The sequence below is a fragment of the Hippocampus bargibanti genome, linkage group LG11 (genome assembly GCF_051943395.1).
Source record: "Hippocampus bargibanti isolate YZ-2025 linkage group LG11, ASM5194339v1, whole genome shotgun sequence".
In the NCBI taxonomy this organism is placed as follows: Eukaryota; Metazoa; Chordata; class Actinopteri; order Syngnathiformes; family Syngnathidae; genus Hippocampus; species Hippocampus bargibanti.
Window position 1 is genome coordinate 22,567,590 of NC_142744.1, and position 27,294 is coordinate 22,594,883.

At 44.3% G+C, this 27,294-nt stretch overlaps 1 protein-coding gene across 2 annotated transcripts in view; it reads left to right on the forward strand.

Moving 5' to 3' along the window:
- Positions 1–5,610: 5,610 nt before the first annotated feature.
- The window catches only part of LOC148891948 (uncharacterized), a 36,870-nt gene continuing 15,186 nt past the window's right edge, over positions 5,611–27,294 (forward strand). Inside the window, exons 1-2 of one of the 2 annotated variants that reach the window (XR_016116361.1) lie at positions 5,611–6,042; positions 10,562–14,745. The gene's annotated coding sequence lies outside the window, so the exon portion shown is untranslated. Of the gene's footprint in view, positions 6,043–10,561; positions 14,746–27,294 lie in introns of those variants that run through there. The other variant, XM_089007469.1, reaches the window with a different exon arrangement.

Here is a 27,294-nt window from a genome sequence, read left to right on the forward strand (position 1 = left end):
TGGCCCCATCTGGTGGAAGGCAGCAATTCAAACACCACACCTGCGGCTGATCACGGCTTGATTGGCAGGCAAGGCTTTTAAGGCGGAGAGCCTCTGAGTGTGGGCCCCGGGAGAGACAAGCTCTGTTGCTGTGCTCTGTGGAAAAATTGAAGGCCGCGTGGAACTCATTGCCAGTTGGGACCACACGACAGGACACTGGATTCGGACGTTGCTAAAGGTGGCTAGGCTACATGAGGAGGACGTCAAGAGGGGTGAGGCCTAGAAACTCTTGGAAAAGAACTCCGTCTTCAGTTTCACCTCAGAAGAGATTTTATTATGATTTAAATATTGAAAGAGACACTATTCTTGCCTTTGTTACTTGTGAATTCCCCCCTGAAACCCTTTATTAAAACCTTTGTTTGTATTCAAACCTGTCGCCCATTGCGCTCCTTGTCCTGTCCCGCTGAGAGCTAGCCTCTCATGATATTACAATATATAGATAGATAGATAGATTGTATATACAGTAAAGTCTCGTTATATCGATATCGGATATATCGATAGTCCCGGTTATATCGATACTATTTCTATGCACGCACTGAGAAAATTACATGCAAACAGGGTCGGATATATCGATAGTCCCGGTTATATCGATATTTTTTCGGACTCTCTTGAATATCGATATAACGAGACTTTACTGTATATATATATATATATATATATATATATATATATATATATATATATATATATATATATATATATATATATATATATAAAAAAACATGAAAAAGAAAGTTGTCCTTGATCAGTCCTGTTCCGACTATGTTTTCAGTCTTTTGTGCTGAGAATGACCGCTTCACTAATGCTGTAGTAGCTGGAACAGTGAGCACGAGCTTGAGCAACTTTGTCGCTTCAGGAATAGTTTCAATGAGATCCTTCTTGGCCAAAAAGTAGAGAAGCTGTGCAGGAGATTTACATTCATCCCTCACCGTTTGTGAGCTATACAGTCCGGTGTTGGTCTTCCTTTCATGATTATCTCCTGCTTTAATTGAAAGTCCAGTTTAAAAATTATTTCAATTTAGATATGTAATCCTCCATTCTGAAAATAAGGCCAAGCAACACGAAAAAATGACTGGATGGTTGCACTTTCTTGCTCACTGTTTACTGTAGCTTGCTGTCACTAATTAAATTATTGTGCAGCCGAGGAGTTGCAAGAAGAATCTGTAATCACTAGCGCCCCCTGTCATGAGGCAGGAGAACTGTGTGCCTCACCTACGCACACAGTTTTGATAAAAATAAAATAAACACTGTAGTACAGTGTTTATAATGTACAGTGACTGTACATTATATACACCAGGTAAACTAGAAATTTAGTTAATATACAAAAAGCTATTGGATTGGATTTGCCTTTATTAGTCTCGCAATGGAGAAATTTACATTTCACAGCAGCAAAGTGATGAAAGGAATGAAAGTAGAAAAAAGATGAGCTGCTGAAAAGGCAGCAACTCTCGCGGCGCCGTCTTGAAGTCAAAAGAACAACAACAAAAAACTAAATAACAAATAATATGACAACAAAGACAACATGACAAAACAAAGACACAGAGAGTCATTCATTCTTCAGGACTTGGTACCCTCTTTGTGATGACATGAAGCAGTTCTAGATGAAAGAGGAGAGGATCAAAGATTTTGAACACTTTAATAGTGATATGCAGAGGGCAGCAATGCAGTCTCACTGCAGAGCAAGCCAGCACAGATAGCATAGTGATTGCGCAATTCATGGTGAGGCTCAGCCGGCTGGTGCCTCACCGCTCATCTCTACCTAGTATTTGAACGGTAAATGTGAAAATTTTTTGAAAGAAAAAAAATCCAAAAATGGTTAAGTTAAATGGAAAAGAATGTTAAAGTACAAATCACTAAATAAATATAACCGTTTAATTTATTTTGTCATTTGATATTTCCATGATTACAGTGTGTGTAACCTTCCTCAAGACTGTTTTTAGCGCGCTGTCCTCTTTTATAATTACTTTACAATTCAAAAAGGCTAGTTGGTTCTCTTTAATGTCCTCGCGAGTAAATTTAATGTTAATGTCTACCGAGTTAAGGTGATCTGTTAAGGAAATCCGGATACATGAGGCACCACAGCAAAACCAAAGAGAGACAAAAGGGTAAATTTCAAAAATTACTTTTCCTGAAACATCTCAGCTACTGGTAAACACACGAAAAATTAAGAAGAAGCAGATTTCAAGGGAGAATTGGATCAAAAATTTGTCTCTCAGAGACAGAAAAGGCTGTACTAACCAAAGGTTTAAATTTCTCAGTAACTTCTAAAACAATATCTACAATAGACTACATCACAGCTACTGAATCGGCTATTAAAAATAACAAACTTTCGTATGCAGAGGCAGATGTTCTACGCATTAAAATATCACCCCTTCTTAGTAGTGACAAACCACCTCCGTCCAACATAACATTAGAAGAGAGAAAGGCGTTAACAACATAACAAAAAGACAAAATATTACTATTTTGCCAGCAGACAAGGGCAGATCACCTTAACTCGGTAGACATCAACATTAAATTTACTCGCGAGGACATTAAAGAGAACCAACTAGCCTTTTTGGATTGTAAAGTAATTATAAAAGAGGGCAGAGCGCTAAAAACAGAAGTTTTTAGGAAGGTTACACACACTGACCAATACTTACTTTTTGATTTGAACCATCCTCTACAACACAAACTAGGAGTTATCAGAACCCTCCAGCATAGGGCTAAACTAATACCAAGAAATGTCGAAGGCAGAGAAAAGGAGTCAAAACATATCAGAAGAGCACTCACTAACTGTGGGTACCCTCAGTGGTCGTTTAACAAATGTCAGAAAGAAAGAATAGGGAATGAAACCAAAAATTCTGAAGATACAAAAAAGGGAGAGGAGTAGCAGTACCTTACATTGCAGGAGTTTCTGTAAAATTACAAAGAGTCCTTTGGCCACACAAAATTCCTACTTATTTCAAACCGATAAACACTTTAAGGCAAAAATTAGTGCATCCAAAAGATAGGCTGCCAAATGAAAAATAAAGTAATGTAGTTTATTCAATACATTGTAAGAATGAAAATTGTAAAGAGCAGTACATTGGGGAGACTAAACAATTTCTCAAAAAAACACTTTATCAACATCGCAGGGATAATACTAGTGGGCCTCAATCGGCAGTACATATGCACCTAAAAGCTAGCAACCACTCATTGATGACAGTGAGGTTAAAATCTTAGCGAAAGAACATAGATGGTTTGAAAGGGGCGTAAAAGAAGCAATTTTCATAAAAAAGCTAAATCCTTCATTAAACCGATATGGTGGGGTGAGGTTCAATTTGGATCGTTCGTACAATAGCCTGCTTAGGCAACATAGGTTAGGCAACATTAGTAATGCTGATGAAGTGATAGCAGAGGGAGTGGGGCAAACAGGCCAGTCGTTAGTCAGTAATGTAGGAACAATCAGTGGGGCCACAGGGAGTGGTGCTCTGCTCCCCCCAACCTGAGAGTAGGGACCTATCATAGCAGTATCCGGCGCCGCCATACATTAGGGATATATATACAGTGAGACCTCAACTTACGAACTTAATTGGTTCCCAGACAGAGTATGTAAGGCAAAAAGTGTATCTAAAAAAAAAATCCCATAGGAAACCATTAAAATGGGAATCATCCGTTCCCGGGTTTCCATAAAATATAGTTATTAACTAAATAAGCGTTAAAACTACACACAGCATAGATCATGTTGATTGTTTTGTGATACACCTCAGGAGTTGAAGCAATGCTAAATGGTAGTCTTTGGCAGTGTTTTTCAAACCCTGTGCTGCAACATACTGTGTGCTGGGAGATATTGTCAGGTGTGCCGTGGGAAATTAAAAGTATACTTGTGGTCGATCGCCTGGAAGAGTAATCATGTCCTTCCATACTAGAAAAAGCAGCAGCAGCAAAGAAGTCTTTCATTTAGATTTATGTTTACTATCAGGTGTGACTATCCATGGCCATGTATCACAAGCGTTCAAGGTGCAGCCTGGTGTATGCCAGGGATGTGTCCTCGCACCAGTCCTGTTCAACATCTTCCTCCTGTGTGTGACACTGTTGCTCCATGAGAGGATCAAGAAGAACAGTGGGGTTACCATAGATTTCCGGCTTGATGGAAATCTATTCAACATTAGGAGGCCCCAGGCAATCACGAAAGATCAGAGCAAGTCGTCAAACTCCTCTATGCAGATGACTGTGCAGTTGTGGCCCACACACTCACACTACTCACAATAACCTCTACGAACAATTCCAGTCTGGTTTCCGCCCCCGCCACAGTACTGAATTGGCTCTCATAAAAATCACAAATTATCTTTTTATGGCAGCCGATGCCGGTTCACTCTCCATCCTCATCCTTCTTGACCTGGCCTCAGCTTTTGACACCATTTCCACCCCTATCCTGCTCGACAGACTTTCCACCGTAGGCATCACCCACACCCCACTTCGCTGGTTTCATTCCTATCTCTCTATCCTCACGGTCCTCTGCTGTGTCCTCTGGTGTGCCTCAAGGGTCTGTCCTGGGGCCACTTCTCTTTATTATCTAACTACTTCCTCTTGGCAATATTTTCCGTAAGTTTGGCATTCACTTTCACTGCTTCGCGGATGACACCCAACTCTACGTCTCCAGCAAACCCGACGCCTCTCTTCCACCTTCATCCCTCTTACTTTGTCTATCAGAAATTAAATCCTGGCTTTCCTATAACTTTCTCAAGCTTAACAGTGAAAAAACTGAACTTCTCCTTGTCAGTACCAAATCCACCCTCCACAAAACTAACAGTTTCTCTCTCACCATTGACAGTTCAACCGTGTCCCCCTCCCCTCAGGTCAAGAGCCTGGGTGTCATCCTCGATAGCTCACTATCGTTTCACTCCCATATAAATAACATAACTCGGTCTGCTTATTTCTACCTCCGTAATATTAACCGTCTCCGTCCCTCGCTCACCCCTCACTCCGCTGCTATCCTTATCCACAGTCTCGTCACCTCCCGCATCGATTATTGTAACTCACTTCTCTTCGGTATCAATCAGAAATTTCTCCATAAACTCCAACTCGTCCAAAATTCTTCAGCTTGGATCATCACTAGAACCCCCTCCTTTCACCACATCACCCCTGTCCTCCAGCAACTTCACTGGTACCTGTTAAACATCGTATCGAATTCAAAATACTTCTGTTTACATTCAAAGCCATCCATAACCTTGCCCCCCATCTATTTGACCTACTTCAAATCTCTGTTCCCTCTCGGTCCCTCAGATCTTCTTCCTCCCTTCACCTCTATGTGCCCTCTGCCCGTCTCACCACGATGGGATGCAGAGCTTTCAGCCGCTCTGCTCCCAAACTCTGGAATTCACATCCACCCAACATCCGTAATATTGACTCCCTCCCTATTTTCAAGTCCCACCTCAAAACCCATTTGTTTAAAATTGCTTTCAATGTCTAATTCATTCTGCTACTTTATTATGTATCATTTTACTTATGGTTTTATTGTTATGTGCTTTGTTTTATTGTTTTTATTGTAAAGTGTCCTTGGGTGTTTTGAAAGCCGCTTGAAATTAAATATATTATTATTATTATTATTATTATTATTATTATTATTATTATTATTATTATTATATGCGGTGGAATCTTTGTAGAATAAGCTCAGTAGAAGTCATTTGAAGCCATTTTACAAATTATGGCCACAACCTGTCCGGAGACGTCGATTGTCCTTTCAGCAAGCAAGCAATGTTTACTATAGATCAGGGTTGTCTGGAACCAGACCCCAAGGAGGTTTGATCAGGCCCGCAGGATAATTTAAAAGTGGAAAAAATGCACAAACAAGATGGAATTCATATTTTTATAAGGTGCAATTCAAGGATTTTCCACTAGGGGACAGAGTGCTGCTGTTTCGATCGACGTAGGAGAAAACAGCAGTGTTTTTTTTTCCAACCGCAGTCTTTTTTTTCAACCGCGGTGAAGCGGTACAAAGACAAGATTGCAGGATTACTGTGGGAGTTTAAGAAACGTTTTCAGGTATTTGGTGAACTTTTGAGCATTTTCAGATTTTCGCTCACCTTTCACAGTTAAAGCTTCTGATCTACCGGTTGAAATCCAACTAGAAATAATTGATTTTGCAATGTGATGCAGATTGAAGGGCAAATTTGCCTCTGTAGGTCTGGACAAATTTTAGCAGTATCTACTATCAGGGTACCCCAAATTAACAGCTCTGGCTGCTAAAGTTTTGTGCATGTTTGGAACAACCAACCTTTGTGAACAAATCTCAGTAATGGATATCAATAAAACAAAAATGCTTTCAAAGCTCACAAACAGGCACTTAAATGACATTCTGAAAGTGTCAGTCACGACATGACACCTGGTTTTGACGCTCTTGTACAGCCCAAAAGATGCCAAATATCAGGAACAAAAACAATTGTTTAAAAATTCCTTTCTTTATAAATCTCATTTAATCTCAAAGTGCATTACTATATTTTTCCAAACCAATGTATCGTTAAAGTTTTGTGCTGTTGTAGAATCATTGGGATCATTTGCAATGCATATACGTATGTGAATGATAAAAGTAAATTGCACATTTGTTCATGAAACGAAATGTGTTCAAGGAATGTTCTTTAAATGTCATCATTTTCCTAATGTTCTTGTGCTTCTTGACACCAAAACTAATGAAAGACATGACACTGTGGTTATTTATAGCATGAATGGTACCATTTTAATGGTCCGGCCCACTTGACATCTACCGAGGCCATATGTGGCCCACGATGTGAAATGAGTTTGACACCCCTGCGATAGATGCAACGTCTCCAATGTGTAGCGCTGGACATTCCTGCAGCAGTCATAGCGTTTAAACACTCACCAAGATAGTAGTTTACCTTAACGATGGCTAATACTCACGAGAGAATAATGATGCACAGCTGTGTCAATCATTGGTCTGGGAACTCAACAAACATTTATTCTGCACATGCTCATAAAAAGGCATTACAACCCCGGGTATCACGCGATTAGCTCGTTCGCAGGTGACATCAATTAGTGAAATTACCTAAACATGGCTTTGCCGCACACACACAGACATACACATACACTCAACACACCCACTCAAAGACATGTTTACAACTCCCTGTAGCAATAAACATGAAAAATATTTAAATAAGAAATACATTGTCGCAAAAATAAAACATTTTACATATTGGCAAACACTCTTCAAACTTCAAAAGATTCACATTTCTCAGTTCACATCACTCTCCAAACAAATATCCCTTGAACCTTTCATGTTTAACTTTTGTCACTGCTTTAGTAAAAACATCAGCGACCATGTTTGCTGCCGGACAATATTTTATAGATATTTTCCCCTCTGTGTGCGCAGACCGCACAAAATGATATTTAATATCTACGGGTTTGCTTCTCTGCCTACACACTGGGTTCTTGGACAAAGCTATTACCCCCTGATTGTCCTCATATATTTTGACTGGTTACCATTATCCATCCCTTTTAATAATTGTACAAGGTACATACTTTCTTGAGTTGTGGCCGCCAGTGCCATATACTCAGATTTGCAGGTTGATAACGCCACAGTTTGCTGTTTTCTACTCTTCCACGAAAAAGTTGGACCTTAGTTAGGCTAAAACAGTATCCAGTTGTGCTCCTCCTGTTGTTTATATTGGCAGCCCAATCAGCATCGCTATATCCCTTAAAGGACAACCGACACCACATTTTTGTTTCCTAACTGACATCAGAAAAATATTTTATAGCATCTAAAATACCCAAAACCCTCAGGATGATATTTTAGTCAAATGCAAAACACCAATAAAAATGACTTAAAGTGTGATGAAACTGCAAAAAATTGAAACCAGAAGTGGCCAGTTTCAGAAGGTCCCGCCCTCTTGTTCGTGGTGTCACGCCAAGACGTCTTGCCTTGCTCGAGAATCAAAACAATGGTTTCAGATTAGGAAAAGATGCTTTCTTGTTACTTATCCAGTTATGAATATGATTCAAATAGTTCTGAAGAGGAAAGCATACATATTTGCAATCGATTAAATAATTTATTCCGTGTCATTTTGAGGCATGGAGGGGGGAAATGTCGCACCCAAAAAAGGCAGAAGATGGCGACAAAGCTCAGTGGAAATGGGCTCAAAAATGTTTGTCAGCGAATATCAAATAGTTCCTCGGTGCAACACAATGATTCACCATCGCGTTATTTATGTGTTTTTCTTCTAATTTCGCCATCAACAATGATCAACACGAAGTTTTCAGACCAAACAAAGGACCGCAAAATGCATTGATGTGATGAAAGGACTGCAACAGTGTGTCCTTTCTCGGTCAGAGGCGTTCCTTCCGTGACGTGACATCAGGACTCGTCAGCAACTCAAAAACAAGACTTCCGGAATATTCAGCGCGAGTCTTAAAACGTAAAATATAGCTATATGCGGTGGAGTCTTTGTAAAATACGGCCAGTAGAAGTCATTTAAAGCGATTTTACAAATTATGGACACAACTTGTCCGGAGGCGTCGGTTGTCCTATAATTTAAAGCAGATTCTTTACTTACAGACAGTGTATTATAGGTGTTCAAATACCTGACATGTTTCGGCGTATACTTCCGCCTTCGTCAGTGTCACGGATTTGAACACCTATAATACACTGTCTGTAAGTAAAGAATCTGCTTTAAATTAGATATCAAGTAGACAGGATGAACTTAGTACAACGGTTGTCTTATAAGTTGTAACTTTTCTTCACATTTGTTCTGCTAAGTGTTGTGAGAGTTTACTAACAACCCAGCTTAAATCAGGTCTGGTACATGTCATTATGTATATTAAGCTGCCCACTATCTCTCTGTATCCTGATGAGTTGACAACTTCACCCTTACTGTCAAAGTTTAACTTTTGTTCAAACGGGGTGTTTCTTACTTTGCACTCAGACATTGCAAATTTTCTTAACATCCTCTCAATGTGTTTCTTTTGAGTTATTTTGTCTTTCCCCTACTTAAAATCGATACATAGGAAGTATTTAAGTGGACCCATATATTTCATCTTAAACCTTCCTTTTAGCATTTCTTTTACTTCACTGATTAGGGTATCGTTACTCGCCGCTATAATTAAGTCATCCACCCACAGTAACAGAATGACTTTCTCATTTTCAGAGTCTCTACAGTAGACACAAAGATCAGCATCATTTTGTATAAAACCATTCTTTATGAGGTGATTGTTTAGTAACATGTTCCAGTTACGCCCTGACTGCTTTAAGCCATACAGTGATTTGTTGAGCTTACATACCAAATGTTCTCCTGTTTGTGACCTGGTCTCAAAACCTTCAGGTCGCTCCACATATAATTCATAGTCCATTGTGGCATGGAGATATGCAGTCTCACGTCCCTTTGGTGTAGGGTAAGCTCTTCCTGCACAGCCACCTGCATCAGTGCTCGAATAGAGGTCATGTTAGTTGTCGATGAAAATGTCTCTCTATAGTCAATTCCTTCCACTTGACCATATCATTTTGCTACATAGCTGGCTTTACAAGTCTCAGATCCATCTGGGTTCTCTTTCACTGTATACACCCAGCGACCTCCCACTGCTTGTTTGCCCTTTGGTAGGGACGTCAGAGTGAAAGTCTCATTTTCTGTCAGAGATTTCATCTCCACTTCCATTGCAGTTGCCCACATTTTTGACTTTTCACTCCATAGCCTCTTAAAAAGTTTTCGGTACACCATAAGTCACCTTGTAGAAATAGTTAATATTTTAATTTTTGTCATCATCATCACGCCCAATTTTACAGATGTCTTCTTTTTTTCCTTTCGGCTTTTCCCTACAGGTGTCGCTACAGCTACCCGATTTTACATATGTACTCCTTTAAATATTGGGGAGCCTTTCTTTGTCTTTTAGGACACCTCCTTTCCTGTTCTGTCTGAACATTGTTTCTACTGTCTCTTCAGCACTCGGTTCTTTGCTTTTCTTAATGGACAACCAACATCACTTTTTTGTTTCTTAACTGACATCAGAAAAACGTTTTATAGCATCTAAAATACCAATAAAAATGACTTAAAGTGTCCAAAATGTACAAAAAAATTGAGCTGCGAATTGGGCATTTTCAGAAAGTCCCGCCCCCAGTTTGTGACATCACGCCAAGACGTCTTGCATTGCTGGAGAATCAAAACAATGGCTTCAGATTCGGAGAATATCCTTTCTTGTTACACATCCAGTTATGAATATGATTCAAAAAGGAGAAAGATGGCGCCCGAGTAGGCAGCCGTGACCAAGTGCTCTCATGAGACTTGCTTTTTTTGTTGTTTTTGTCTTGTTTTCGTGTTTTCTTTTGTCACTTTGTGTTGTTGTGCGTCGTGTGTTTTTCAGCATTTTTGGCCACAACATTCTTCAAGGAGGAGACTGTGCTGAGCGGTTACGCCTTTTCGGCAGCATGAATATGCCAGTCCTGTTTTTTTAATGGGAGGAATGTCGGTGCCATTTGACTATCATTGCTGGACAGCTCTGTTGCCATTGTGCTTTTTTGCGGCTGTAATGGGCAGCATCTTCACAGCCCTGCTTTGTTCAGCGGAAAGGTCGGTGCTGTTGGACTGTCTGCAGCTGGATGGATGCATGGGAGGAGCCCGCGATAAGAAGGAGCGTCAGCGCAGAGCGCCGATGCGTATGTGGAACTATCGCAGCTTGGAATTGAAGCGGATTCACGTGGGACAGGAGATGTAAGACAATCTTTTCATCAATGGATGCTACAGCTGCGTGTTTGCTTTTAACATTTAGCTTGTAGTCGACGTGAACATTCCACCATGATGTCCCTGATCCACAGGTGAAGAGAGCCTTTGATCCTCTTTCATCTGGAACTGCTTCCTGTAACAAAGAAGGCAAAGGAAGTGATTCAGAATGAATGACTCTCTGTTTCTTTGTATTGTCATGTTATTTGTTATTTCGTGTTTTTTTGTTCTTTTGACGCCGCGAGAGTGGCTGCCTTTCCAGAAGCTCCTGTATTTTGTTTTTCTACTTTCATTCCTTTCATAACGTTGCTGCTGTGAAATGTCAATTTCTCCACTGGGAGACGAATAAAGGCAAATCCAATCCAAATAGTTCTGAAGAGGAAAGCATACATGTTTGCAATTGATTAGAGAAGTCCTTCCGTGTCATTTTGAGGCATCTGGACTGCAATGTAGTGTCCCCAAAAAGGGGCAGAAAATGGCGACCAAGCTCCCTGTGAGGAATTAATCAGCCCGTTTCTACAGGCTGCTAAATTCCTTATATGGAGCTTGGTTGCCCTCTTCTGGCTCTTTTTGGTGCAACATGACATTTTCAGACCAAACAAGCACAGCAAAATGCATTGACGTGATAGAAGGACTGCTACAATGTGTCCTTTTTTTCGGTCAAGGGCGTTCCTTCAGTGAAGTCACGTACGGACTCGTCACCAACTCAAAAACGACTTCTGGAATATTCAGCGCGAGTCTTAAAACGTAAAATATAGCTATATGCGGTGGAATCTAAAATACACTCAGTAGAAGTCATTTGAACCCATTTTACAAATTATGGACACAACTTGTCCGGAGACGTCGGTTGTCCTTTAAGTTGACCTTGACTCTGCTTGATTACCTTCGGAGGTATTTTACTGTAACTCTGAACGTCGTCCCACATGTCACAACCCATTTGAGGTTGACCATCTCTGCTGTTTTTCGTTAAAAACTTCACCAGTCTATGTCTCAGGACTTTTCTTGTCTCAGGGTAGTACACACTATAGGCTGGACTATATTTATCATAACCTACGAAAATTCCCTTCTCACATCTCGAATCTAACTTCTTTTTGTCCTGTTTATATACGTAATATTCTCAGCCAAATATCTGCATGTTCGAAAGGGTAGGTGTTTTCCCTGTAAAAATACGGTAAGGTCTGCTGTAGCCGCTTACTGTAGCATCTGTTGTGTATTTGAGCGGCCGTTTGTACAGCATATGTCCATAGTTCCTTGGGGAGGTTACTCTCTAACAACATGCATCTAGACATTTCAAATAACGTTCTCCAACCTCTCTCGGCAGTTCAGTTTTGGTGAGGCAAGTAGGGTGCACTTGGCTCGTGTCTTATCTCATTCTTTCTAAGTAAAGACTGAAACTCTTGCCCAGAGAACTCTGTGCCGTTGTCGGACCATATGCATTTTATTTTTCGATATGGGGGCTACATCGGCTATGAATTTTTCTGTGGCCTTTGTCGTGTCGGCCTTTGCCTTAATAAAATATGGAAAAATCATCCCACTGTGGTCATTAGTAAATGCTATTGATTACCTGTAGCCATTTCTATCTGTCGGTTCTGTAGGAATGCACAGGTCTTTGTGCACTAGCTGTAGCACAACTGCAGCTTTAGCATCTGCTTGTCTGTTCCTGCTCTGTGTTAGCTTGCCCTGTGTGCATATTTCACAGTTTTGATTAGGCTCTTGTTTCCCTCTTATAGACAACATTTAACCACCTTTTCTAATTTAGCAACATCTTCAAAATTACAATGACCAAGTATATTGTGCCAAGTTTGGATATCATGACAACCATACGCTTCATCAATCATTTTTCTCTTCCATTGTGTTAAGGTAACACATCCTACCATACACATCCATTTTGAATTTGGTCCCATCCTTGTGGACTAACCAGTCATCACCGTCTTAGAAGCGGATCTCTGCTCCGTTTGCTGTTTCTGCTTTGAAAGAAAATATGTTCTGTGGAAATGATGGGATGTAGAGCGCTTGCTTGAGTCTCGTTTTCACGTGTCATCCCTCGTTGTCCAGCAAGTAGAACTCAGGCTCTCCTCTCATCTTTGCCATCCCGCTCACCATGGTTCCGTCTGCGAGCTCAATGATGTGGTCCTCTGGTTTTAAATTATTGTCGACTGGTTTGAACTTTGTGGCGTCGTCCATATGTGCTGTGGCGCCACTGTTGACCATGAAGCCCTTCTTGTTTCCACATGTGTTGGATGGTTACTTAAATTGAAGAAGAAAGATAACTCAAAAAAGATGACTCTGACTCAATCTCCTCAGCTACTCTCTTCATGTCATCACGGCCTTGGTATGGTGTGTCCCACTTTCTTTCCTCTTTTCTCGCCTGGGAAGCACGAGAACATGTCCTGGCCATATGCCCTCTTTTACCGCAGGTGTAACATTCGACATCAGCCAGGTCCATTTTCTTTCCTCTCCCTCTCCCATATGGTCTTGTAGTCCCGCTGGTTTTCACCATGTTGTCTCCGTCGGCACTCTGGTCACCTTTTCCATATTTTTCAGTAGTCTTAAAACTTCGTAGCTTAGTTTTGAACTCGCCAAAAGTCATTCTGTCATTAGTCTGGGTGACGTGCACAACAAACAGTTTGTAGGAGTCAGGAAGCCCTTTTAGCACCATGGCTATTTGAAGTCCATCACTAATATGCGCTTCTGCTCTCCTTAATGACGTGAATACAGTCTCTGCTCGGATAACATAGTCTGTGACTGTTTCATAGCTGCCTTTTTGGAGTGAGGAAAGTTCATAATACAAACTCACCAGCCTTTCCAGCATAATGCTCACGGAGAATTTCCAGTGCTCTTCTCCCGTCGCGTTTTGCTTCCCTCATTACCAGCGATAGGCTCTTATTGTCCAGACATTGCACCAACTCTGCATATGCCTCTCCATTCTTACCCTTATCTTCGTCAAGAGCTTCTTCACCGTCCTCCTCTATGTCCGGGACGCCCAAAATAACGTCTCTGAGGCCGCGCAACTCCATGTGCGCCAGGAACCTCGTCTCCCAGAGCTCGTAATTTTTCTCATCACCGTCGAATAAAAGCTTGAACCACCTTTGTCCTGTGGTACTGGGCCCATAACCTGTAATGCTGGACATTCCTGCAGCAGTCCTAGCGTTTAAACAGTCACCAAGATAGTAGTTTACCAAGATAGTAGTTTGATGGCTATCCAGGTATAACATGATTAGCTTGTTCGCAGGTGACATCAATTAGTGAAATTACCTAAACATGGCTTTGCCACAGACACACATACACATACACTCAACACAATGTTTCCTCTAAGATGCACAATTATGCACTCTCAGCGCACACAAATTCCTAACCTGTGCAGTGAAATAAATTTGATCGACAGTATAACTTTTTTTCTGGATCAATTTGCTGTGTAATTCAGTGAGTGACAGGTATCCACCCCATCTCACAATGCAATGATACTATGCAGCCAATCACAGCATTGAGAGTACAGTGAGACCTCAGTTTACGAACACCTTATCTGACGAACTTTTCATCTTGCGAACGTCAAATTTCTGAAAATTAAACCTTGAAATCCACACTATTTTCGTGATACACACCCACCACGGCTGGTGGAGTAATCTTCGACGGAAGAACACCAAAGCACACGACCTTCGGATCTGGCGGAGTGATCTTCGACGGAAGCATAGGACCAAACAGCGCTCCAGCCGACGCTACTTTCCACACTACTCTCATTGAATGCACACGTCAATCGCCTCCCTGGAGCTTTTTGCTGATAATTTTACTATTATGGGACCAAAAAAAAACACCACAGGCTCGTCTTCAGCCCAAGAAGACACAAAATAAAATCACTGTCGCTGAGAAGAAGGAGATAATTAAAAAACACGAACGAGGTGTGCGTTTGTGTGATTTAGTGGCCCAGCACGGCAATGCTAAGTCAACCATTGCTACCATTCTCCGGAACAGAGAAGCCATCAAAGGTGCGTCTGTTGCAAAAGGTGTTTCCGTGCTCTCAAAATGACATCTCGGGTTGAAAAACGTCTGTTAATTTGGATTAACGAAAAGCAGCTATCTGGCGACAGCGTGCGTAAAGCTATTTTATGCGAGAAAGCACGGCTAATTCACGCCGATATCGCCATGCGCCAACCTAGAAGTTCGGCGCTCATTGAGGATTTTAAAGCCAGCAACGGATGGTTCGAGAACATCTGACAGTGAGGAGGAGATGGCTCCAGCATCAAGTGAGCTCATAAAGGCAATGTTGGCAAAGTGGAATGATGTGCATGCTTTTACCGAACAGTTCCATCCAGAAAAGACTGTGGCTATGACAATCATCAACATGATGAACGATAATGTGATGCCTCAGCTTCGTAAGACCTTACAAGTCAGAAAGCAACAGGTGTCAATTAAGAGGTTTTTAATCAGCAAAAATTATGAGTCTCCAAAGAAGCAAAGAAGAGAAGCCACACCAGAGGTTAAGTTACCAACAGTCCTTATGTAAGGTGACCCTCCTTCCATAAGCCATCAACGACCATCAAAAAGGTAAATAAAACTTTATTTTACAGCATAGTTACAGTCCTCATGTAGTGTGCCTCTCTTTCCAAACAGCAATTCCCTCTGACCTTCGACCTCCAACACCATTCCATCAAGCCATCAATGACCATCACAAATGTAAATAAAGTGACTTTATTATACAGTGCAGTGTATTTCTTTCATTACAATACAATAGCACTTTATTATATAATAAAGTATGTTGTGTGTAGTTTTAAGGCTTATTTAGTTGAAAAGTATATTTTATGGAAACCCGGGAATGGATTATTCCCATTTTAATGGTTTCCTATGGGAAAATAAAATGTGATACTGTAGCCGTTGAGGAATGAGCACACACGATGAATATGTAGAGACGTGTTTATTCCAACGGCTAACAAGTGGATCTGAACTGAACAGCAAAAGCAGTGTAATATATGCAACATGAACCGCCCCCTCCTCTGCACCTGCTGGGTGAGATGCCTGGTCCTAGTGCCTGCCACACAGCCCCTCCCCCCCAGAACACCCAGAAGGAAGGTCAAGGTGAAAATTTTGCAGGGGGCTTAACCAGCCTGCCCCAACGACTACGCAGTCCGTCATTCGGTGGTGAAGGTGATTCGGGCGAGACCTCAGTGGGGGAACGACACTCAACCCTGGCATGCCGCGGTGAGGCTGGAGGTTTCGGAGGGCGTCCGCGACGTGGGGCCTGGGCCGGCGAAACGTCCTCGCCTGCAACTAAATGAGCCGGTTTGAGCCTGTCTATTGAAAGCCCTCCCTCCGCCCACCCATATCGAGCACAAAACTCTTTTCATCGTGTTCGAGCACTCTAAACGGGCCGTCGTACGGCGGTCGGAGGGGAGAGCGGTGGGCATCGTGACGCACAAAGACGAAACGGGCTGACCTAAGTGCAGACGGAACAAATATTGTGGGGACGCAGTGGTGAATTGGTGCTGGAGTCACGGGCTCTGCTGGCAAAAGGGGGAATGAAGGTGCACCCGAAGCTTCAGGCAGAAATTCACCAGGAACGCGGAGTGGTTGACCGAGCACTAACTCTGCGGGGGCGGCGTTAAGGTCTTCTTTAGGGGCCGAACGTAACCCGAGCAGGACCCACGGAAGCTGGTCGACCCAGTTACCGTCCGACAGCGCGGCCCGTAGCACGGCTTTCAGTGACCGGTGGAAGCGTTCGTGGTAGGCCATAGTGCGGTGTACCTGCACACCCAAGGACTGCGCCATGGCCGACCAGAGCTCGGACACAAACTGGGGGCCTCTGTCCGAAGTGATATCGGATGGCGTGCCGAAACGTGCGACCCAGGACGACAGAAATGCGCGGGCAATATCTGCCGAGGTTGTGGAGGACAGGGGGACTGCTTCCGGCCACCTAGTGGTTCGATCGACCATGGTGAGGAGATGTGTGCAACCCTGCGAAGGAGGGAGGGGCCCGACCAGATCCACATGGACGTGGTCAAATCTCCTGTCCGGAATTGGAAAAGTTTCCAGGTTTGCTCGGGTGTGCCTGTGGACTTTGGCGCACTGACATGCCACGCATGCAGCTGCCCACTTCCTGACGTCCTTTCGTAACCCAGGCCAGACAAACTTGGCCCCAAGTAATTTGACTGACGCCCGGACGCCAGGGTGTGAGAGGGAATGAATGGAATCAAAAATTCGCCGACGCCACTCCTGCGGAACCACGGGACGAGTGCGACCCGTAGACACATCGCAGAGGAGAGCGGGACCCCCTTCACACAGTGCCACCTTCTCAAGTTTCAGGGCTGTGCCTGCTGCTTTGAGTTCGTGGATGTCCAGATCCTCAGATTGGGCGGTGGCCATCTCTGAAAAATTCACCCCGAGCTGGACTGGACACACAATCGCGCGTGACAAGCAATCGGCCACAGGGTTACATTTGCCGGCCACGTGCTGAATGTCTGTTGTGAATTCAGAAATGGCTGCCAAATGCCGTTGCTGTCGGGCCGACCACGGTTCAGTCACCTTTGACATGGCGAATGTGAGTGGTTTGTGATCCACATATGCGGTAAACCGGCGCCCCTCGAGGAGGAAACGAAAATGGCGCGTTGCAAGATAGAGTGCTAACAACTCTCTGTCGAAAACACTGTACTTGCGTTCGTTATCTTGCAGCTTCCGACTGAAAAATGCAAGGGGCTGCCATTCGTTCTCTACAAACTGCTCAACCACCGCCCCTACGGCAACATCAGACGCGTCGGTAGTCAAAGCCACCTGTGCGGTTGAGATTGGGTGGACCAGAAGAGTTGCACCCGCAAGAGCTTCCTTGGCCCGTTGGAAGGATTGTTCTCATTGCGGTGCCCACTCGACGGGGTCGTTAGCCTTCTTTTTTCTCAAGGCGCCGTAGAGGGGTTGTAGGAGGTCGGCTGCGTGAGGAAGAAACCGGTTGTAAAAATTGATCATGCCCAAAAACTCCTGCAAAGCCTTAACTGTGGCCGGGCGGGGGAAATCCACCACTGCTTGCACTTTGGCGGGTAAGGGGATGGCGCCCTGTGGAGAAATGCGATGCCCCAAGAAATCGATCTTGGACAGACCAAATTGGCACTTAACAGGGTTAACTATAAGTCCGTGCGAATCAAGGCGCTTGAAAACTTCGGTTAAGTGCGACAGGTGTTCCTCTGGTGAAGGGCTGGCCACAAGGATGTCGTCTAGATAGACAAATACAAAATCAAGACCTCGCAAGACTGAGTCCATCAGTCTTTGGAAGGTCTGTGCCGCCCCCTTCAGGCCAAAAGGCATGCGGAGAAATTCATAGAGGCCAAAGGGGGTAATCACCGCTGTTTTGGGCACATCCTCCGCCCGTACCGGCACCTGGTGATAACCGCGAACTAGATCTACTTTTGAAAAGATCACAGCGCCGGCCAAACGTGCGGAAAAATCTTGAATGTGCGGGATGGGGTAACGGTCATGTGTGGTTATGTTATTCAGCCGACAAAAATCACCGCACGGCCGCCAAGAACCGTCACTTTTGGGCACCATGTGTAATGGTGAGGCCCACGGGCTGTTGGAACGCCTCACGATGCCCAAGCGCTCCATCGTCGCGAACTCCCCTTTCGCCATTGCCAATTTTGCCGCGTCGAGGCGACGAGCGCGGGCAAAAACTGGCGGGCCAACCGTGGGAATTAAATGGTGTTTAGTATCGGCATTGGAAAAGGCGGGTGTGGTTAACGACGGATAATTGGTCAGCAGGCATTCATAAGCGTTACCCGATGTTAAATAATTTGCATGCGTTAACGCCCCGAGCCCTCCAGCCTCACACGGCGTCAGAGTCTGGTTGAATAGTGCTCTAGTTTTCCCCAATGTTGATCCGGAGCCGCATGTGGCTCTTTCACCTCCCCTGCTGCGGCTCCCTGCGGCTTTAGAAAATAAATGAGTATTTAATTCAATGTATATTATTTTAGTTCGTTTGTTTTTAAAATTTAATTCTAAATTTGAAGATTATGGTGATTATAAATAATACAAAATAAAACGTATTCATTTTTTGTTGCTCATAATATACGTCACAACCATTGACATTGGACGTATATCCGGTCACAACCGCCAAATTGCGCACGATTTCTTGAATTTTTCGACCCCCAGGTAGGCCAACTATGGATAAATCTAAGAAAAGAAAAGTGTCTGAAGAAAACAGAACGTTTAATGATACGTGGGCAGATTCGTTCGCCTTAAAAACAGACATCGCTCACGCCTGACAGACGACAGCTTACAGTCCTGTGTGAAGATGAATGTAACGTCATACAGCCCTGATGTGCCGAGGCTGTGCGCTGAGGTGCAGGAGCAGAAATCACATTAACCAGGTGATAAATATTGTATTTGGCATTTTGCAAATACAGTAAAGTCTCGTTATATCGATATCGGATATATCGATAGTCCCGGTTATATCGATACTATTTCTATGTACGCACGGAGAAAATTACATGCAAACAGGGTCGGATATATCGATAGTCCCGGTTATATCGATATTTTTTCGGACTCCCTTGAATATCGATATAACGAGACTTTACTGTATTCTTGTTTTTTTCAAATAGACATTGAGTATTATATTTGAAAGTAATCTTCAACCCAACATATTTTTTTCGGAGTTTAAAATGTTTTTGTTGCGTGCAGAAATGTAATTTCGCTTCTCTGTAACAGTTCATTGATTCATAAATGCAACACACTATAGTTTGTTTATGCTTATATAAAGGTAAAAAACGATGATGAAAATATGCAGTGTTGTCTTCATTTTAAATGTCAAAAGGATTTTGTGGCACCCAGTGTTTTCTGTGGGAAATGGGTCCAAATGGCTCTTTGAGTCGTAAAGGTTGCCGACCCCTGAACCAGACAACTCTTATCCAGATCTGATGTTTTATTTTGAAATAAAAGTCCTCTGAAAAGTGAAAACAAACTGGTATTATTCATCAAATTTCAAAAACTAAATTGGAAAATACAGTAAAGTCTCGTTATATCGATATCCAAGGGAGTCCGAAAAAATATCGATATAACCGGGACTATCGATATATCCGACCCTGTTTGCATGTAATTTTCTCCGTGCGTGCATAGAAATAGTATCGATATAACCGGGACTATCGATATATCCGATATCGATATAACGAGACTTTACTGTATTTGATATCCTTAGACCAAATCAACACTGGAGGAAACGAGAGCACCGCAGCAATCCAACCAGACCACCCCGATACAGATCTGATTTTTTATTTTAATAATAATAATACATTTCATTTGTAAGCGCCTTTCAAAGTTCTCAAGGACACTTTACAGTCACAGGATATTTTTCCTGCGGGTGAGCAATTTTGAAATAAAGGGCCTCTGAAAACTGACATTTGAACTCTTTTCTGACTCCAACGCATGTGAACATGGTGGTATTGTTCATCATTTTTTAAAAACTTCTAAATGGAAAAATCTTCGATATCCCCGGACCAAATCAATACTGGGGGAAACTGGAGCACCCCAGATATCCAACCAGACCACTCTGATACAGATGTGATGTTTTATATTGGATAAAATGCCTCTGAAAAATGAAAACATATTGATATTGTTAGTCATTTTTTTAGATCTTAGACCAAATGGTGACCGACCAGCAAACCTTGGAGAAGCCCTCCAATGCCACCTGTCTTTCACAATTCTAACAAAACTATTACATCTGAAACGCAATTGCTGCATTTGAAAAGATACGAAGTGTGTCCTGCTGACGAACCCGTGTCCATAACAATTGGTCCAGAATCCATACAGTGACATTCAGTTGAGTCATTGTCACCAGGCTTCCTCTCCAGATCAAGAAGCAGGGTGAAGAATGAACGGAAGAAGCAGCCGTGCAAACGGGTAACATAGTTCAACAAAATGCAAGAGTAAACAAATGAATCTTAAGATGCGTTTGAAACCTTTCAACTGAAGTAACTGCTGTATTTATCTAGTTAAGGGCATTCCAAAGCATTCGATCCCCAATAGAAAATACTTTAGAATCTGTGAATTTTATTTAGGCTATCAGAATCAAGTGGTTTTGAATAAAGCGTTAATACGGTGTCAATAAGTCAACGAGATGGGAAGGTGCTTGGCCACATACTACTTGGATTTTTTTTCAGACAAATTTTGAAATCCTGTCTCAAATGGACTGGAAGCTAATCCAAGTTGACTAGTATGCTGTAGCTACCCCCCTCCCGCCTCTGGGGTCGAGCAATTCCCAGCCCCCCTTGGATCCTTTCCTGTCAATGACATTGATAGCACAGCCAACATGGATATGGCAGATGGCAGTGCTGCACTCGCAGGAGTTTCTGTCACACTACAGTCAATCTCAGACATGGTCATGGGATATGGTGAGGGAAGCAACTTCCTCAGAACAAGCCCTTTCACAGCTTAAGTTATTTTGCAACAGGTACTGCTGCTGAGATGCCAAGACCTTCCACCGGACCTTCGTCCATTTCGCCGCTATGCTGACGGCCTCTTATGATGCCTGGATGGTGTTATCCTCATGGGCCACAGGATCATTATCCCGCGGAGTCTAAGAAAGAATATCTTGTCCTCACTCAATTCAGCCCACTAGGGTGTCAATGCCACGTGCCAACGGGATGCAGACTCCGTCTTCTGGCCAGACATCACCAGGACATGGGAGTAGTGTATGCAGTGCCACATGATTGCCAAATACAACTCAATGCACCCGTCAAGTGTTATTGAACCTCCAGACTACCCATTCCAGAAGGTGTACTCTGACTATTTCCTCTTCAACAACACAGAGTATTTGGTCTTGGTGGATCGGTATTCGAATTGCCTATGGTGTTTAGATCTAACCATGGAACAGAGGTCCCTGTCAGAAACCGTCATGATTCCTTCACCACATTCGGCATCCCGGCGGAACTAACGTCAGACGGAGGACCCCGATTCACTGCCAGCAAGACTCATACTTTTTTGACATCTTGGGGAGTATGCCATCGTCTTACTTCTGTCGCCAACCCCCATACCAATTGTAGAGCCGAAGTCACAGTGAAAAGCGTCAAGAGGATGTTGATGGACAACACAGGCCCCGATGGCTCGCTCCAGGTCGATGAGTTTCAAAAGGCTGTGTTGATCTACATGAATTCACTAGATCCAGAAACTCAGACTTCACCTGTGATGGTCCTCTTCGACAGGCCAATCAGAGACACAATTCTTTTTCCATTAGGGAAATACAGCCCTCATAACACATGGCAAGAGCCCATGAGAAATCGAGAGGTTGCCCTGGCCAAGCGTCACTCAAGAGAGTGCAAGAAGTGGACCCTGCACACCAGACAATTCACACCACTGACAGTTGGTGACCACGTGTACCTACAGGATCTGGTAGGAAAACACCTGAGACGCTGGGACCGTACTGGGGTCGTGGTGGCTCATTCCATCAATACGCCATCAGAGTGGATAGCTCAGGAAGAGTGACACTCAGGAACAGACAGCACCTTAAGAAGTTTCAGCTATACCAGCTACACCCCTCTTATATGGTTCCGTTCCTCCACATGTCATCAAGGATTGAATATTATCAGGAGAACACTTGACCTGCACCACCACCATCACCGCTCCTGAATCTCCATCAGCAATCACTCCACCAGCACCGGATACCAAGAGACAGGTTCCTGCGCATGAGGACCCCCACCCTCCCTCCCTCCGCCCCCCGGTCCCACCTGACTCAACGTCTGTTCCAGCCAACGACTCTGCAGCGTCACCGGTAGCTAACCTCCTACTGTCACTCCGACGTCTCTTGCCCAACAACGAACCTGGTCTGCAAGAGACACCTGCCCCAGGAGTTTGAAGGATTAATGTGACCACACATTGTTCCCAGGGTCTTCAGTCGGTCACAATAACACCCCCCCCCCCCCCCCCCCCCCCCGGTAGAGAGATTGGGTCACTCCAGTTTTATAATGATCTACATTGTACATGTGTTAATTTTCAGTCTTTTATTGATTTATTGTCTGAACTGTTTTGAGTTTGTAAGCCTGTCCGGCCTGTCTGGTCAGCCTTGTTGACATTGACATTAGCCTTTTCAGTTTTTGAGCATGTTCAAGTTATATGCGTTCCTTTCAAAAAATTTCCCCAGGGAAAGGAAATAGATAGTTATGTACAGGTAACATCCGATGAACGACCTGTAATGATATGAGCAAATTGTATTTGCATGTTCTACTAGTGATGACTGGCTTTAGATCAAAGGAGCATGCACGCTGCTGCAAGTCAGTCTGATGAGAGCCTACGAGAGCCACACATGTCAATTGCCTTCTCCCTCCAACCAACACAGCCGTCCTAATAAAGAACCTCAACTATCCAGAAGTTGTATCATTTACCGAACCCGCTTACACAAAGCAACACATGGTGTCAGAATTGGTCTGGAAGACAAGAGGACGGTAAAATGACTTGGAACGGAAGATTCCACGGAGGAAGGACATTGAACACAACCCACGGCAACAATACAACCAAGGTAGATGCAGTAGATGATCATTATGATGTGGAGGAACTTTATGTGAATGCTGTAAAAGATGAAAAAGGAGAAAGAGATTGGTAGACACATCGCAGAGGAGAGCGGGACCCCCTTCACACAGTGCCACCTTCTCAAGTTTCAGGGCTGTGCCTGCTGCCTTGAGTTCGTGGATGTCCGGATCCTCAGATTGGGCGGTGGCCATCTCTGAAAAATTCACCCCGACCTGGACTGGACACACAATCGCGCGTGACAAGCAATCGGCCACAGGGTTACATTTGCCGGCCACGTGCTGAATGTCTGTTGTGAATTCAGAAATGGCCGCCAAATGCCGTTGCTGTCGGGCCGACCACGGTTCAGTCACCTTTGACATGGCGAATGTGAGTGGTTTGTGATCCACATATGCGGTAAACCGGCGCCCCTCGAGGAGGAAACGAAAATGGCGCGTTGCAAGATAGAGTGCTAACAACTCTCTGTCGAAAATACTGTACTTGCGTTCGTTATCTTGCAGCTTCCGACTGAAAAATGCAAGGGGCTGCCATTCGTTCTCTACAAGCTGCTCAACCACCGCCCCTACGGCAACATCAGACGCGTCGGTAGTCAAAGCCACCTGTGCGGTTGAGATTGGGTGGACCAGAAGAGTTGCACCCGCAAGAGCTTCCTTGGCCCGTTGGAAGGATTGTTCTCGTTGCGGTGCCCACTCGACGGGGTCGTTAGCCTTCTTTTTTCTCAAGGCGCCGTAGAGGGGTTGTAGGAGGTCGGCTGCGTGAGGAAGAAACCGGTTGTAAAAATTGATCATGCCGAAAAACTCCTGCAGAGCCTTAACTGTGGCCGGGCGGGGGAAATCCACCACTGCTTGCACTTTGGCGGGTAAGGGGATGGCGCCCTGTGGAGAAATGCGATGCCCCAAGAAATCGATCTTGGACAGACCAAATTGGCACTTAACAGGGTTAACTATAAGTCCGTGCGAATCAAGGCGCTTGAAAACTTCGGTTAAGTGCGACAGGTGTTCCTCTGGTGAAGGGCTGGCCACAAGGATGTCGTCTAGATAGACAAATACAAAATCAAGACCTCGCAAGACTGAGTCCATCAGTCTTTGGAAGGTCTGTGCCGCCCCCTTCAGGCCAAAAGGCATGCGGAGAAATTCAAAGAGGCCAAAGGGGGTAATCACCGCTGTTTTGGGCACATCCTCCGCCCGTACCGGCACCTGGTGATAACCGCGAACTAGATCTACTTTTGAAAAGATCACAGCGCCGGCCAAACGTGCGGAAAAATCTTGAATGTGCGGGATGGGGTAACGGTCATGTGTGGTTATGTTATTCAGCCGACGAAAATCACCGCACGGCCGCCAAGAACCGTCACTTTTGGGCACCATGTGTAATGGTGAGGCCCGTTAGCTGCGCACAAGGCAGGCCCGCATCCACCTGCCATCTTGTCCGCAGCGGTGGGCGTCAGCAGGCTTACTTGTGCCCCGCTGTCCACAAGGAAACGTCTTCCTGACGAGGAGTCCGTGACGAAAAGCAGCTCGCTTTCGTTGCTGGCGCCCACGGCTGCTACTGGTTGTCGGGCGTTGAAGATTCCTGTCGTCTCGTAGGAGCAGGGGGGTGCGCAGCGTCGAGCCTTGGCGCCAAACCGCTGATGGAAATAGCAGGTGGCTTTCCCGCGCCGCTTCTGCGATCCCACTGCGGCCACGACGGTCGGATCGATTTGCACGGCTAGCCGCCGTATCGCCAGAAGCACTCGATCTGCTTCTTCCGCCAAGCCACAATAGTCGCCGGTGGCTAGGCACGTCGAGTTAGCGAGCACGGCGCGCACTTCGGGTGGTAGCTGGCGAAGGAAAATGTGGGGGAAAAGGAATCCGCCATCATCCGAATTCAACAGCGACAGCATTTTATCCATTAGATCCACTGCTGTTCCGTCGCTGAGTCCGGGAAGCGAAAGAAGTCTGTCTGCTCTCTTGGAGGCCGATAGCGTGAACCGCCGGAGCAGCAGTTGTTTGAGCGCGTCGTACTTCCCGCATCGTGGAGGCGCGCGCAGAAGTTGCATCATGCGATGCGTTGTCGGTTGGTCGAGGGACCCCACGACCATGTAATATTTTGGGTCATCTGTCGTGACGCCTCGTAGGTGGAAAAGTGCTTCCACATGCTGGAACCACGAAGCCGGGTCGCTGTGCCAGAACTCGGGCAACTTCGCGGCGTAGGCGGCAGCTGCGAGTTTGGGCGCCGGTCGTAGCGACATGGCCGTAGAAGATACATCTTCGTCCGTTGCCATGAACATTTCCATCGTCGGGGTCACCAGAGTAGCCGTTGAGGAATGAGCACACACGATGAATATGTAGAGACGTGTTTATTCCAACGGCTAACAAGTGGATCTGAACTGAACAGCAAAAGCAGTGTAATATATGCAACATGAACCGCCCCCTCCTCTGCACCTGCTGGGTGAGATGCCTGGTCCTAGTGCCCGCCACAATACACACTTTTTGGCCCACACACTCTGGGAACCAATTAAGTGCGTAAGCTGAGGTCTCACTGTACTTAGACACGTTTTCTGCTCCAGAGCAATAACGGTGGCGATCGGTGACGCTAATGCTTTATCATGGCGACGCAACCAGTCAGTGAATGGATACATCGACTCCCCTTTCTAAAATAAGAATGATATCCGGTGCTTTTAAGTTTCCACGGCTGTCGGAGTCGATACAAATAGAAGCGGTGAAGGTCGGTGAGATGTTTTTTCCTTTTCGAGTGACATAGGTCTGCTGTGCAAAGCATGCAGCAAAGCTTGAGCTGTAAACCAAGTATCCAATTGAAAAATACGGACAAAATGGAAGATGGATTACCTGAAGCGTCACATTCAGTAATTTGAATGACGTTGGAATTATACAAAGACTCAAGATGGGAAAAGGGATAGTACAACATTGCACTGCGGTCAAGACAGCATTCCCTCGCAAAATTGGAGGCAAGTGAGCCGCCACTTCGATCGACAACACTGTGCAGTACGGTAGTCTGCGGCAGGCGAGCGGCGTGAAAACATACCCCACTCTGATACAGTTCTGATGTTTTATTTTGGAATAAAAGGCCTCTGAAAAAAGAAAACATTGGTATTGTTTGTTAATTTGTAAAAAAAACTTCTGAATTGAAAAATCTTTGATATCCTTAGACCAAATCAACACTGGGGAAAACGAGAGCACTATTCAACCAGAGTCTGGTTGAATAGTGCTCTAGTTTTCCCCAATGTTGATCCGGAGCCGCATGTGGCTCTTTCACCTCCCCTGCTGCGGCTCCCTGCGGCTTTAGAAAATAAATGAGTATTTAATTCAATGTATATTATTTTAGTTCGTTTGTTTTTAAAATTTAATTCTAAATTTGAAGATTATGGTGATTATAAATAATACAAAATAAAACGATGAGAAGGTTTCTTCAGCCGTCATCTGTACAAAAGTGAAGGTTTCGGACGTTTCGCCTCCTATCCAAGAGGCTTCGTCAGCGAACTAAAGTCTGACTGGTCGTATCGGACCCATTTATATATCCCTAAAGTCCAGACATGGTGGCGCCGGACACAGCTATGATAGGTCCCTACTCTCAGGTTGGGGGGGCGCGGGACCCCTCCCTGTGGCCCCACTGATTGTTCCTACATCCCTGACTAACGACTGGCCTATTACCCCCACTCCCCCCGGTATCACCTCATCAGCATTGCGAAAGTTGCCTAACCTGTTTTGCCTGAGCAGGCTATTGTATGAACGATCCAAATTGAACCTCACCCCACCAGACCGGTTTAATGAAGGATTTTGTTGTTTTATAAGAATCGCTTCTTTTACCCCCCTTTCAAACCATCTATGTTCTTTCGCTAAGATTTTAACCTCATTGTCGTCAAATGAGTGGTTGCTAGCTTTTAGGTGCAAATGTACTGCCGATTGAGGCCCACTAGTATTATCCCTGCGATGTTGATAAAGTCTTCTTTTGAGAATTTGTTGAGTCTCCCCAATGTACTGCTCTTTACAATTTTCATTCTTACAATGTATGGAATAAACTACATTACTTTGTTTTTCATTTGGTAGCCAATTTTTGGATGCACTAATTTTTGCCTTAACGTGTTTATCGGTTT